Source organism: Choloepus didactylus, chromosome 1 (genome assembly GCF_015220235.1).
Source record: "Choloepus didactylus isolate mChoDid1 chromosome 1, mChoDid1.pri, whole genome shotgun sequence".
Taxonomy (NCBI): domain Eukaryota; kingdom Metazoa; phylum Chordata; class Mammalia; order Pilosa; family Megalonychidae; genus Choloepus; species Choloepus didactylus.
The window spans coordinates 134769889-134782870 of NC_051307.1; positions in this window are offsets into that span (position 1 = coordinate 134769889).

Below are 12982 nucleotides of genomic sequence, written 5' to 3' on the forward strand. Positions count from 1 at the left end.
GATAGTAACATAAAAATGAAAAAAAGTAATTTTTAATGAAATGCCATGTATATTAATATATAATGGCTTAGAAAAATTAAGGTAATTTTTAATAAAATGCTATGTATATTGATATGTAATGGCTTAGGTATGACTCTACTAGAAGGATAATGTGGTATGCAGATGTTGTACCTAGTTGGAAGGGATAGTTTGAGAAGTAAAAACTTAAAAAGATGAAAAGATATCCCATACAAGTGCAGAAAAATGAAAGCACAGATATTCAAGTGTGCACCAGAGTAAGTAAAAACCAGTGTCAAAGCAATAACAAACCAAACTTGTTTGCATACAACAAGAGAAAGAGGGAACAAATCTTAATTATCAAGACAAATTACAGACCTTTTAAGTGGAAAAAATGAAAATGTATGATATTCTCTCAAGTTAGCTGGGCTTTATTGTGAATATGTTGTCAAAGATAATTCTCTGTTCAGACATGAAATGGGGTAGTGGGGAAGTACCACAGAAAACATCTCCGATCTTGAAGACTCAACACGTAGACAGATGCTTGGCTTAGCCTTGAGTTAAAAAGACCCAAGTGGTCTGGTGCAATGCATTACACACTGATGCTCATAGCAGTGTTATTCACAATTGCCAAACAATGGAAGCAACCAAAGTGCCCATCAACAGATGAATGGATCAGCAAAATATGATATATCCACACAGTGGACTATTATTCAGCTGTGAGAAGGAATGAAGTTCTGATACATGAGACGACCTTGATAAACCTTGGAGGCAGATAGTGAAATAACTCAGATGCAAAAGGACAAATATTGTGTGATGTCATTTATGTGAAATAATTAGAAGACACCAATTCATAGAGTTGGGAATTAGAATATTGGTTACCAAGGATAGGGGTTGGATGGGAAATGGAGAATTAATGCTTAATTGGTACAGAGTTTCTGTTGGGATTGATAGAAAAGTTGTGGTAATGGTGATGGCTGCACAATGCTGTGAATGCAATTATCACCACTGAATTATATACTTGAAAGTGGTTAAAATGGGAAATTTCACCAGAATAAAAACAAAACAAAACAAAAAGTGTATAACACAAAAAGTGAACCCTAATGTAAACTATAGTCTATAATTAATAATATAATTATAATAGTATTGGTTCATTAATAGTAACAAACATGTCACACTAATGCAAAGTGTTAATAATAGAGAAAACTGTGTGGGGTGGGTAGTACATGGGAACTTTGTATTTTCTGCATGATTTTTCTGTAAACCCACAGCTGTCCTAATAAAAATAAAACAAAGTAAAGTTTAAAAACACAATGGAATAGAATATGTGCTGGAAAAAAAAACATAATAAAAGAGGCTATAGAAAAAGTGTGTTTACGACTCTGGCAAAAGGATCAGAATAAGGTTGAAAAACCATAGGCAACCTGAAAACAAATAATGTTATTATTCTCACAACATAGATTTCTTATGATTTTGCAAAAAATAAAAAAAAAATAAATACATGAAATGACAATAACATGAAATTTTTTAAAAACAGTTTTTATTAATGAATTTGTCTGAGATCCTTGTGCTTCATTTACTGCTTCATTTAATAGTTGATTCCAAGCCTGTTCAACAAAGACTCAGGTCCTCTCAGTTACATAGTAGCATGTGACAGCTACAAAGGCCAACTGATGCTGGGGTTTGGCACTTTCATCTCAAATACAAGGAGTTAACGCCTTACAATGATGTCATTTTCTGCAATAGTGAACAACTCCCAATAAATTTCAAAACAAAACTTAGTGCAATTCTTTCCTCATTTTATTCAGTGGTTGCGTTCCTGGAAAATTTCAATGTTTGTTATAGCTGTGAAAGAAATTCTTTGTGTTTATATGTAATATCGAGTTAGGTTATTAGGCACAGATGATATAAACAGATTTATGAATTTCTGATGGGCATTAGAAGGATGCACAGGGCTAGTCTCTGTGCTGCAGAACTCTCCCACACATTGCAGGGCGTCCAGCACCCCCATGACCACTCCCTGGAGCCCTTCATTGTGACATTTAGAAACACCCCACACATTTTCAAAGCACCTTTTGGTGTGGTTAACAATCTTGGTGAAGAACCACTAGCTTAGCTGGATCATAGTGCTCCTTGGTATGCCAGCATTGTCCCTGGGAGGAAGATATGGCATTAGGAAATAGGATACAATCCATTAGAAAAGTGGAGTTTAACCCCAGGATAATAGAAAAAGGGGATTCTAGAATGACTAGCTGTGCAGCAGGCTCAGAGAACAACCAGACCAGATTGGATAAGATTGGAAAGTGCGGGACACTGATTACGTGCTTTGACTTGGCGGGCCTGGGCTGGGGGACCTGATCAGCCCCTGGGGAGGGTGGTGGGCACGGGCGACAGCGCCCTCCACAGCCCCCCAGGCCTGGGAAAGTGGAGCCGGAGGCAGGCCCCATTTCCTCACCCAAAATACTACTGTTGGGAGAGGCTTGCCGGAGGGAACCGCCTTTTCCCCACCCCCTTATCTTGCCCCTGACACTCCCCATTGCCAGAGCAACTCCCCCACCGTCAGTGCGCATGCGCAGTTACCAAAACTACTCCCGCCCCTTGTCATTCAACCTCCGCGCCCTCTCTGAACCAATCCAAGCCTTCGACCTCTACAGCTACCCCGCCCTCTAATCGCCCAATATAAGCTTGTGCTCTCACCTAATAAAGCTCTCTTGGTTTCATTATCCCTCAAAGTACCGTGTCCTGCCTGTTCCTTCTCGCCGCCCTCCACACCTTGCACGCCCCCCCGCCGGGGACCTGGCCAAATCCCCCGCCTCGCCTTCGCCTCCGGGAAAGAGCCCCCGCCGCCGGTACCTTCAGAGCAAGCCTGGGAGCCTAGGGTTCAGCAACCGGCCGCCATCCCCCCAGACGATTTAACTGCGACCGCAACTGGCGCCCAACGTGGGGCGCGACCTCTCCACGCAGCGATCCAGTACACCACCCGCTCGCCCGGACGCCTCTCCAGCTCCCCTTCTCCTCGCCTGCAAGGTAAGGGCCGCCTCTCCTTCGCCGCTCCCGGAGCCGCCTCTCCCTCGCCGCTCCGCGTTAGGGGCCGCCTCTCCCTCGCCGCTCCGGAGCCGCTCCTCCCTTCCCCACTACCTATTCTTCCGTCTGCCTCTCGTCCTTTTCTTCTATAACCCCCATTCCTCCTAACGCTCTCCCTCTTCCCCTCCATTACCTTGCTGTAGTCCTTTGTGTCTTTCTCTCTTTGTTTGGCGCCCTGTACCTCTTTGCAACTGCCCCCCCAGACTGCTTCAAAATGGCGAACTTCCTCCTTCTTCTTCTACTGAGGGGAGGAAGTGCTCTAGTGATGACGTCAGCCCTAAGCCAGACCGGAAACCGCATGCGCTTTACCCCGCCCTTTCACAGGGCGGAGCTAGTCCGCCATCTTATGCCTTAGGCCCCGCCCTTTCACAGGGCGGAGCTAGTCCGCCATCTTACGCCTTAGGCCCCGCCCTTTCACAGGGCGGAGCTAGTCCGCCATCTTACGCCTTAGGCCCCACCCTTTCACAGGGCGGAGCTAGTCCGCCATCTTATGCCTTAGGCCCCGCCCTTTCACAGGGCGGAGTTAGTCCGCCATCTTATGCCTTAGACCCCGCCCTTTCACAGGGCGGAGCTAGTCCGCCATCTTGTGTCTTAGCCACGCCCACCGCGCCGCCATCTTGCGACGCTTGGGGCCTCCCACTTCCGCCTCCCCCTTCGGCGACCTCCCCCTCGGAGCCGCTACCGGCAGCTGCCGCCGCCCCTCCCACCCTGCCGACTAACAACCCCTGGCTGCCTTCTACACCTCAAGGCAACCCTTGGGGCAACGCTGCCCCTGCCCCCACTCCCGTGCCAGGCCCTCTGCTTTGGGTGCACCCTGCTAAAAATTTGCCCCGCAGTGTGGCTCTGAATCAGCCTAGCTTCAGATCTAGTCACCCTGGCTGTTCATGTATTTGGAGCGCTGCCGGAAAAAATTGTTTAGCCCCTGAACGCAGGCCAAACCCGCCTGCTTATACGTGACATGCAAATCCTCTTAAAAGGATTTCAGGGGGAATTCAGCTGCCACTATCCTAGCCATCGACTGTTACAGGGGCTCGCCAAGCTTCCCTTCCGCAGCCCCTTCCATCCTTTCCCCTCCTCTGCACCCATCCCGGGTGCCACTACTGTCTTCACTGACGCCTCCAAAACCCGTTTCGCCTTCCTCTCTTATTCTCAGGACCACCCGGAACCCCGCCTATTCAGTTATGTCAACCTTCATTCAGTCCAAGTGGGGGAAATTCTGGCGGTGTCATATGCGCTAAACACCCACTGTAACCACCCAGTAAACATTTTCACAGATAGCCTCTACACGTATCAGGTCTGCCGAGTCCTCGCGTTTTCCACCTTTTTCCCGGGAGACTCGGCCATTGATAAAGCACTTTCTAACCTCAGCAGCATCCTGGAGCATCGACAGGATCCTTGGTTCATTAGCCACATTCGTAGTCACTCAGGCCTTCCGGGGCCCCTGGCTAATGGCAATAGTATAGTAGACCAAGCGGTCTCAGCTCAGACTACCCAAGCTATGCTAACCCACACGGCAGCCCCTCCGGGGGATGCTGTTAACCAGGCCAAGTTATTGCATTCCAGGTTTCACTTTTCGGCTACGTCGTTACATCATTTATGTGGCCTCCCCCTAGATACCTGTAAACATCTTGTCCGCAATTGTGCAACTTGTGCGCCCTTTGCGCCGCTTGGCCCCCTGCAACCTCAGGGAGTCAACCCACGAGGCCTAAAACCCAATTCTAGATGGCAAATGGATGTAACTCACGTTCCGTCCTTTGGGCGCCTCAAGTATGTACATGTAATGATTGACACCTTCTCGGCCATGTGTTATGCAGTCCCCCTCGCCGGGGAAACGGCAAAACACTGTATCAAGGCCCTAAGACAAGGAATTCTCTTCATGGGAGTTCCCTGGGACCTAAAAACAGACAATGGGCCTGCCTATCGCAGTGCCTCCTTTGCGGCCTTTCTTCAGTTATATAACATCACCCATCATTTCGGCATCCCCTATAATCCACAGGGGCAAGCCATTGTGGAAGCAGTCCATCGCCGCTTAAAAACACAAATAGAAAAAGAAAGGGCAATGCTCCCCCAGGCGACTCCAGGGGACCTTATCATAGCAGCCCTTATTCACCTTAATTTACTCACATTCAATAAGGAAGGGCTTTCGCCCCTACATAAACATTGGGGGCCCTCATACAGGCCTACCCAGGCCCCGATGGTTTACTGGAAGGACCCAGAGAATAATGCCTGGAAGGGTCCCTCCCCACTCCTCGCCCAGGGGCGCGGGTTTGCTTGTGTTTTCCCAGATGATGCAGCACAACCAATCTGGATCCCAGGAAGGGCAATCCGGCCCGCCACCAGCAACCACGCGTCTAACGAGACGAGAACGCCGTCGTCTCCGCAGCCTGGTGCACCAGATGACAACAGTACACCTGAGCCTGAACCCCAGCCCGAGTGAGACCCCAGAGAATATAGAGATCAGAGAAATTATACGCCTCTATAGGCAGGCAAAAGCCAGCCCCCTACACCTCCACAACCCTCACCCTAGTATTGCTTCCCTTCTTACGATCATGTTGGCTCTCGCCTCTTCTGCCCGGGCCATCTCTCAGCCCCACTCCCCCCACCAACCTTGGAAATGGACCTTGGCACGATGGGAAGATTCCACAGTTATACAAACCCAAGTTACAGCAGGGCGACCTTCTTTTCTTGTCAACGCAACTGATTTATTTCCCACTCCTTTAGTACGCCCCACTGGTTGGAATCAAGCCCAATATTACATGTGCCCATCCTCAAACTCTGGAAAACCTTACTGTAATACTCCCAACCAATATTACTGTGCATATTGGGGATGTGAAACATTAGCCACTTATTGGAAGCCTTACGCCACTGATCTTTACCTAACTCTAAAATGGGCTCCCCTGAACTGCAAGCCTCCTGAAGAACCCATTACCTGGGGTATCTATGGAGGTTATCACCACACTGCACCTACAGGTGACTGCTCACATTTAAATCTCACTGTGCAGCTCCCTGCTGATCCCTCTTGGCTCCTCGGTCGAACTTGGGGCTTTCGGATTTACATAAAAGGGACCGACCCGGGTTCCCTTATATTAATAAAAAAGGAGGCTGTATTAAAAAACCCCTCTGCCATTGGTCCTAATAAAGTCATTAACCCTCTTAGTCCACAGCCCTCCAGCCGCACCTCAAGTACAAGCAGCGCATCCGGAAACCGCACCTCAGCTACAAACAGCGCATCGCCAACACCACCACCCCAACCTTTCCTACCCCCCTCTCGTTACTCCTCTCCCCTCCTCGACCTTATCCAAGCGGCCTTCACCTCAGTGAATTCCTCCAACCCCAATCTTACCTCCTCTTGTTGGCTTTGCCTCTCCACTTCCTCCCCCCTGTATGAGCCGGTCGCCTCCAACCTCTCTTTTTCAGAAAACACAGAGGACAGCCCTTCGGAATGCAATTGGAATACCTCTGCCGTCCCCTTAACCTTTCATTCAGTCTCCTTTACAGGAAAGTGCATCCGCCCTCGCTCGAGCAACTCTCCCAGCCTCACAGCTTGTGCCAACTACTCCTCTCCCAGCAGCTCTGCCAAGTTTCTTATTCCCCACAACTCCTCCCAATGGCTCTGCTCCTCTACAGGACTTACCCCCTGCCTTAATGTACAAACCCTCAATACAACTCATGAAACTTGCCTCTTGATTGTCCTCGTCCCTAGGGTCCTATACCACAGTGAGGAAGACTTCTTCCTCCGCCTGGAAACAACTGCAGCTCCTGCCCCACTGCAAAAGCGAGAGCCCATCACCGTTCTCACGATTGCCTCCCTCCTAGGTCTTGCAGGCGCTGGCACCGGAATCGCTGCATTAGCCAGTCAAAGCTCCGCCCTAACTCACCTCCGGGCGGCTGTTGACGAGGACATTCGTCACCTACAAGACGCTATTTCCCATCTTAAAAATTCTGTCAATTCCCTCTCTGAGGTAGTGCTCCAAAACCGCCGAGGTCTCGACCTTCTCCTCCTCAAAGAAGGCGGCCTCTGCGCCGCCCTAGGAGAAGAGTGTTGTGTTTATGCCAATTCCACAGGTCTCGCCGAAGACAGCCTAAAAAAGGTCCGAGAGGGACTGGAACAACGTAGAAGAGACCGTGAAGCCACCAGTTATTGGTCCCACATCTTTACCCCCCTCCTCCCTTACCTCCTCCCTCTCCTCGGCCCCCTACTAATGATTATTCTAGCTCTCACTTTAGGACCCTGTATTATCCGTAGAATTGTTCAACTTGTAAGGAAACAAACAGATGCTATTTTTTCCTCGTTCGTGCAAGTCCAGTACCAGCGACTCGCCACCTCTGACGCTCCCTACTCCGAGATGACAACCAACCCTCCGCAACCTCACCGCCACCGGTCAACCCGCCGACCGCGAGGCCCTTCTCGATCGCCTGGACATCACACCAACCTCGAGCTCCAGTTTATCTGAACCTCCAACTTTAAACCTCCCATCCTCGTCCATCCCGCAAGCAACAAGGCTCCTGTCGAGCACCCGGGTGCCACACCAACGCTGAGCTCCAGCCTTGCTGAGTTACCGTCAACCCTTTTTCCCCTCCCCAACCTTCCCCTTCCCTCATCCCTTAGCGGACCTCTCCGGTAAGCTTCTTCCTTTAATTTGAAAAGAAGGGGGAAATGCGGGACACTGATTACGTGCTTTGACTTGGCGGGCCTGGGCTGGGGGACCTGATCAGCCCCTGGGGAGGGTGGTGGGCACGGGCGACAGCGCCCTCCACAGCCCCCCAGGCCTGGGAAAGTGGAGCCGGAGGCAGGCCCCATTTCCTCACCCAAAATACTACTGTTGGGAGAGGCTTGCCGGAGGGAACCGCCTTTTCCCCACCCCCTTATCTTGCCCCTGACACTCCCCATTGCCAGAGCAACTCCCCCACCGTCAGTGCGCATGCGCAGTTACCAAAACTACTCCCGCCCCTTGTCATTCAACCTCCGCGCCCTCTCTGAACCAATCCAAGCCTTCGACCTCTACAGCTACCCCGCCCTCTAATCGCCCAATATAAGCTTGTGCTCTCACCTAATAAAGCTCTCTTGGTTTCATTATCCCTCAAAGTACCGTGTCCTGCCTGTTCCTTCTCGCCGCCCTCCACACCTTGCACGCCCCCCCGCCGGGGACCTGGCCAAATCCCCCGCCTCGCCTTCGCCTCCGGGAAAGAGCCCCCGCCGCCGGTACCTTCAGAGCAAGCCTGGGAGCCTAGGGTTCAGCAACCGGCCGCCATCCCCCCAGACGATTTAACTGCGACCGCAGGAAAGCTCTGGGAGAATTGTATCAAAGAAGATAAAATTGCTAAAATATTTGATGTATTTGAAGTATTTAAGAAGATATTTAAACAACTGCATGATATTTGGGAACGAATTAGTGATAAGTACATTTAAAATAAATCAAATGAAAAAACAAGGCGACATGCACATACCGAGGAAACAAAAAATATGCAATAAAATAAAAGTGGTATTATGCTACATGCTTAGCTGTGAAGCATTTTTACATAGTCAAATTATTATAAACATCAAAAACAAAGCTACCCCAAATTTTGATATAATTATATTGAGAAGATGGGGAGAGTGAAAGAATATGTTGGGACAAGAAGAATGAAAGATAGCTAACTCCTTAGCTTCTATAATGGAAGGTCAATAGACAATGCCTAAAATTGAAACAACAACAAAAAATTCCAAAAGGTAGCACTTGGAGTACCTTTATAAGAGATGTGGTAAATACCCAAAACAACAGCTAAAAGGATTGAAAATAGTTATTTCTAAGGAGTGGTAAATGTGGAAGTGGGGGATGGCAGTTTCTCATAAACTTTGAGGAAATTTTGTCTTTTTAGACTATATGTGTGCTTTAACTTTGATTGAAAAATGAAATGTAAATTTTAACGAAAGGACAGAATCAACCAATATCCTGTCCCTCAGCAGGAGGAGACAGTGTAGTATTTGGTGAGGGATGTGTGTGCTTAGGAGATGGGTTGTTTCCTCTGGATGTTTTTATACTGGTGAAAGGAGCATCCTGTCCCTGGTTCATTAAATATATACACCACATACACTACAGCATGGTTGGCTTTTGCAAAACAGCCACAGCCATCAGGGAAATGCAAATCAAAACCACAATAACATACCATTTCAGACGCATTTTGATGACTATAATAAAAAAGACATAATAACCGGTGATGGTGAAGATGTGGAGAAATCAGAACCCTCAAACTCTGCTAGTGGGAATGTATATTGGTGCCGCTACTTATATAGCCTGGCAGCTCTTTGAAAGATTAAACATGGAGTTACCGTATGATCCAGCAATTCCACTCCTAGGTATGTATCCAAGAGAAACGAAAACATATGTCTACACAAAAACTTGCACACCAATGTTTATAGCAGCATTATTTGAAATAGCCAAAATGTGGAAACAACCCAAATATTCCTCAACTGACAATTGGATAAATGAAATGTGATGTAGCCATACAATGGAATATTATTCAGCAATAAAAAGAAATGAAGTACTAGTATATGCTACAACACAGATGAACCTTGAAAACATTATGCTAAGTGAAAGAAGTCAGTCACAAAGGACCACATGTTGTATGATTCCGTTGACATGAAAGGTACAGAATAGGCAAATCTGTAGGGACAGAAAGTAGACTAATGTTTGCCTAGAGCTGCAGCTGGGGTGGTTTGGGGAGGTTAGGAGGTGAGACGGCTAAGGAGTTTGGGGTATCTTCTTGGGCTAATGAACTGTTCTGAAATTGATTGCTGTGACGATGCACAATTCTATGTCTATACTAAACGTCGTTAAATTGTACACTTTAAATGGATGAATTATATAGGAAGTGAATTATTTCTCAATAAAGCTGTGAAAAATAAAGCAGCCAGACTTCTTGTGTAGTCCCTGGTAGTTACTGTCAAAGTGGACAAGTTCATGAAGCCCAGGAAGATGGTGTCGGTCCTGGCTAGGTGCAAAGCTGTCATCATGAAGGGCATCGACGATAGGACCTCAACTGCTCTCCCTGCAAAATGACAGCTGCCATGGGCAAGAGGAAAATCACTAAGAGGTCAAAGAACAAGTCTTTTGTGAAAGTTCATAGCTACAATCACCTTGTGCCCACAAGATACTCTGTGGATATCCCCACAGACAAAACCATCATCAACAAAATGTCTTCAGAGACCCTGCTCTTAAACACAAGTCCTGGCGCGAGGCCAAGGTCAAGTTTGGGGAGAGGTACAAGATGGGCAAAAACACGTTGTTCTTCCAGAAGCTACAGATTTAGATATTTATATTTTTTCATTCATTAAAAATACAAAACATTTAAAAAAATCAATAAATCAGGCAGCCACTCCTTTCTGGGCATGTGCTTACATTTAGCACACTGCTTTTGATCTCATTTCTCTGGCTTTTTGATTTCTGACTTCCTGCCTCTGTTTTTGACACTTTCATTTTGTTGCTCTATTTGGAATCTCCTTTTTGTTTTATTGAACTCAACTTTTCATTTGGCTCTCAGCTCTGCTTGCCCTCCTAACATTGGTGAGTCTACAAGTCTTGGGTGAGAAATCCCTCTTCCTTCTCCAGCCCCTGGGAGACCCACCAACAGTTTTACCAGTGGCTTTGCATAGCAGATGAGAAATTTAACAGAGATGGACTCCTAACTCTTCTTTTCCGTAAGTGGTTTTTCCTTGTCTAGGCAAAGGAACTAGGTTATTTATCATCACAGTCACCACCTTCTGTGAGTTCAGTGCTTTCCCACTCAATATTATATTTGCTTTTCACAGTAATCCTGTGAAAGTAGGTATAGTAGATGTTATCATCTTCATTTTATAGATGGGACACTGAGCTCAAAGAGGTTAATTGACTTGCTCCAAGTCACACATTGGATCACACAACTCAGATCTTCTGATTCCAGTTCTATTATTCTTTCCATTGATTCAGGACTCCCCAGCAGGAAACTCTACTTCAGGATGATTCTGCACTCAAAATAAATTGGTTTCTTTAATCTCTGTTCTTCCCCTGTATGTACTGAGCAGCTACTACATGTCAGACACTGCTAGATGCTGGGGATACATTTGAGGAAACAACAAGGTCCCAGTACTACAAACTACCAGGGAAGGTAGACATGATGTTATGGACAGAACGGTGTCCCCCCCAAATGATATGTTGAAGTCCTAATCTCCAGTACCCCAAAATGTGACCTTATTTGGAAATAAGATCATTACAGATGGAATTAGGTAAGTTAAGATGAGGCCTCACTGGAGTAGGGTGGGACTTTAATCCAATGTGGCTGGTGTCCTTACAAGAGAGGGAGAGACAGAGACATTCTGAGGGGAGAATGCCATGGATTGCTGGAAAGCCACTGCCTGAAGCCAGGAGAGAAGCATGGAACAGATTCTTGGATTTTGTACATCTGGCCTCCGGAACTGTGAGACATATTTCTGCTTTTAAGCCACCCAGTTTGTGGTACTTTGTTACAGTAGCCCTGGGAAACTAAGACACATGTCTGCCTCCTTACCTTTGCTCAAATAGTCTCTCCACTGCCACCCCAGTCGTCACCCACCCCCACCTCCCTCTACCACCCACACCATCTGGCATGACTTCTTTCTCCTCTTCTCTAGGTCAATACCTGTCTAAACTTGAAGGCTCACCCCCTGGAAGGCCTTCCTAGGATGCACAACCTCCAGGGATCTTTCTCTGCTTTCACTTGGTACTACACATAGGTTTTACATGGGGATAACTATGAACTGAGTGTCCCATCATCACCACATTCTGAAAAAAAGAAAAGAAATTCTCCTCTGAGCCCAAAAGGGCTCAAAGCAGAGATAGCCAAAGTCACCTTAAAGAGACAGTGGCTCCCAGGTGGACCAACTGCTGGTAACTTGATGGAATGTACCAAATTATCTAAAGAAAGAAAGCATCACATGGTGAGCCATGGAAATTAGAAAAATGACAGGTCCTGAAACAAATGTTGCTGGTGTCCATTCAAACACCACTCAGGGAAAGGAGTATGAGATGGAAATAATTATCATAGAGATGGTGTAGTTTGTTGGAACTAAGCCCTCCCCATATATAATTCCCACTCCTTGTTCTGGACACCATGCTGACCAAATAATCACCAGTTACATTGGCTTCCCTTGACATTGGGGGAAAATGGGCTGTTCAAGTTGCTATGCAGGTTTGATTGACCTAACATTTCTAATTCTCATTGGAAATTAATAAATGAGTGTGTGGCTTTGTACACCAACCACTTGTAAACATGAGTGAGCCTTCAGTCAAATACGGGACCCTCACAAGCTGAGTGTCAGACCCAGCAAAGCTGAGGGCAGGATCTGGACCACAGTGAACCAACCACCAAGAAAAATGGCACCTCAGGGGACTGAATGGGTAACCTGCCCACTTCCTTCGAACCCCTAAACTTAAAAAACAAATGCTGGCTGGTTGATTCATTACCATAGCGACAAGACTAGGAGAAAAATCATGCCTGATCCTTGCTTGCTAGGGGCCTAAGCACCTTTGTAATTTTAGTTGTTGTAAATGTTGTTCTTGCTCCAATAAGACCAAATTATCTGTACCATGACATTTGACAAGTGAAACCCAGGAAGAATGAGCATTTGAACAAACATGCATTTAAAAATATATTTGGTCACAGTCATATTTGGAGGGAGATGTCTTTACTCGTATACAATGTTACTTTCAGAAGCTGATGTTTCACTTTGCTAAAGCTGCCAAAATGCAGTATACCAGAAATGGTTGGCTTTTACAATGAAGATTTATTAGTTTACAAATTTACAGTTCTAAGGCCATGAAAATGTCCCAATTAAGACGTCAGCTGGTCGATACCTTCCCTGAAGAAAGGCTGATAGCATCTGGGGTTCCTATGTCACATGGGAAGG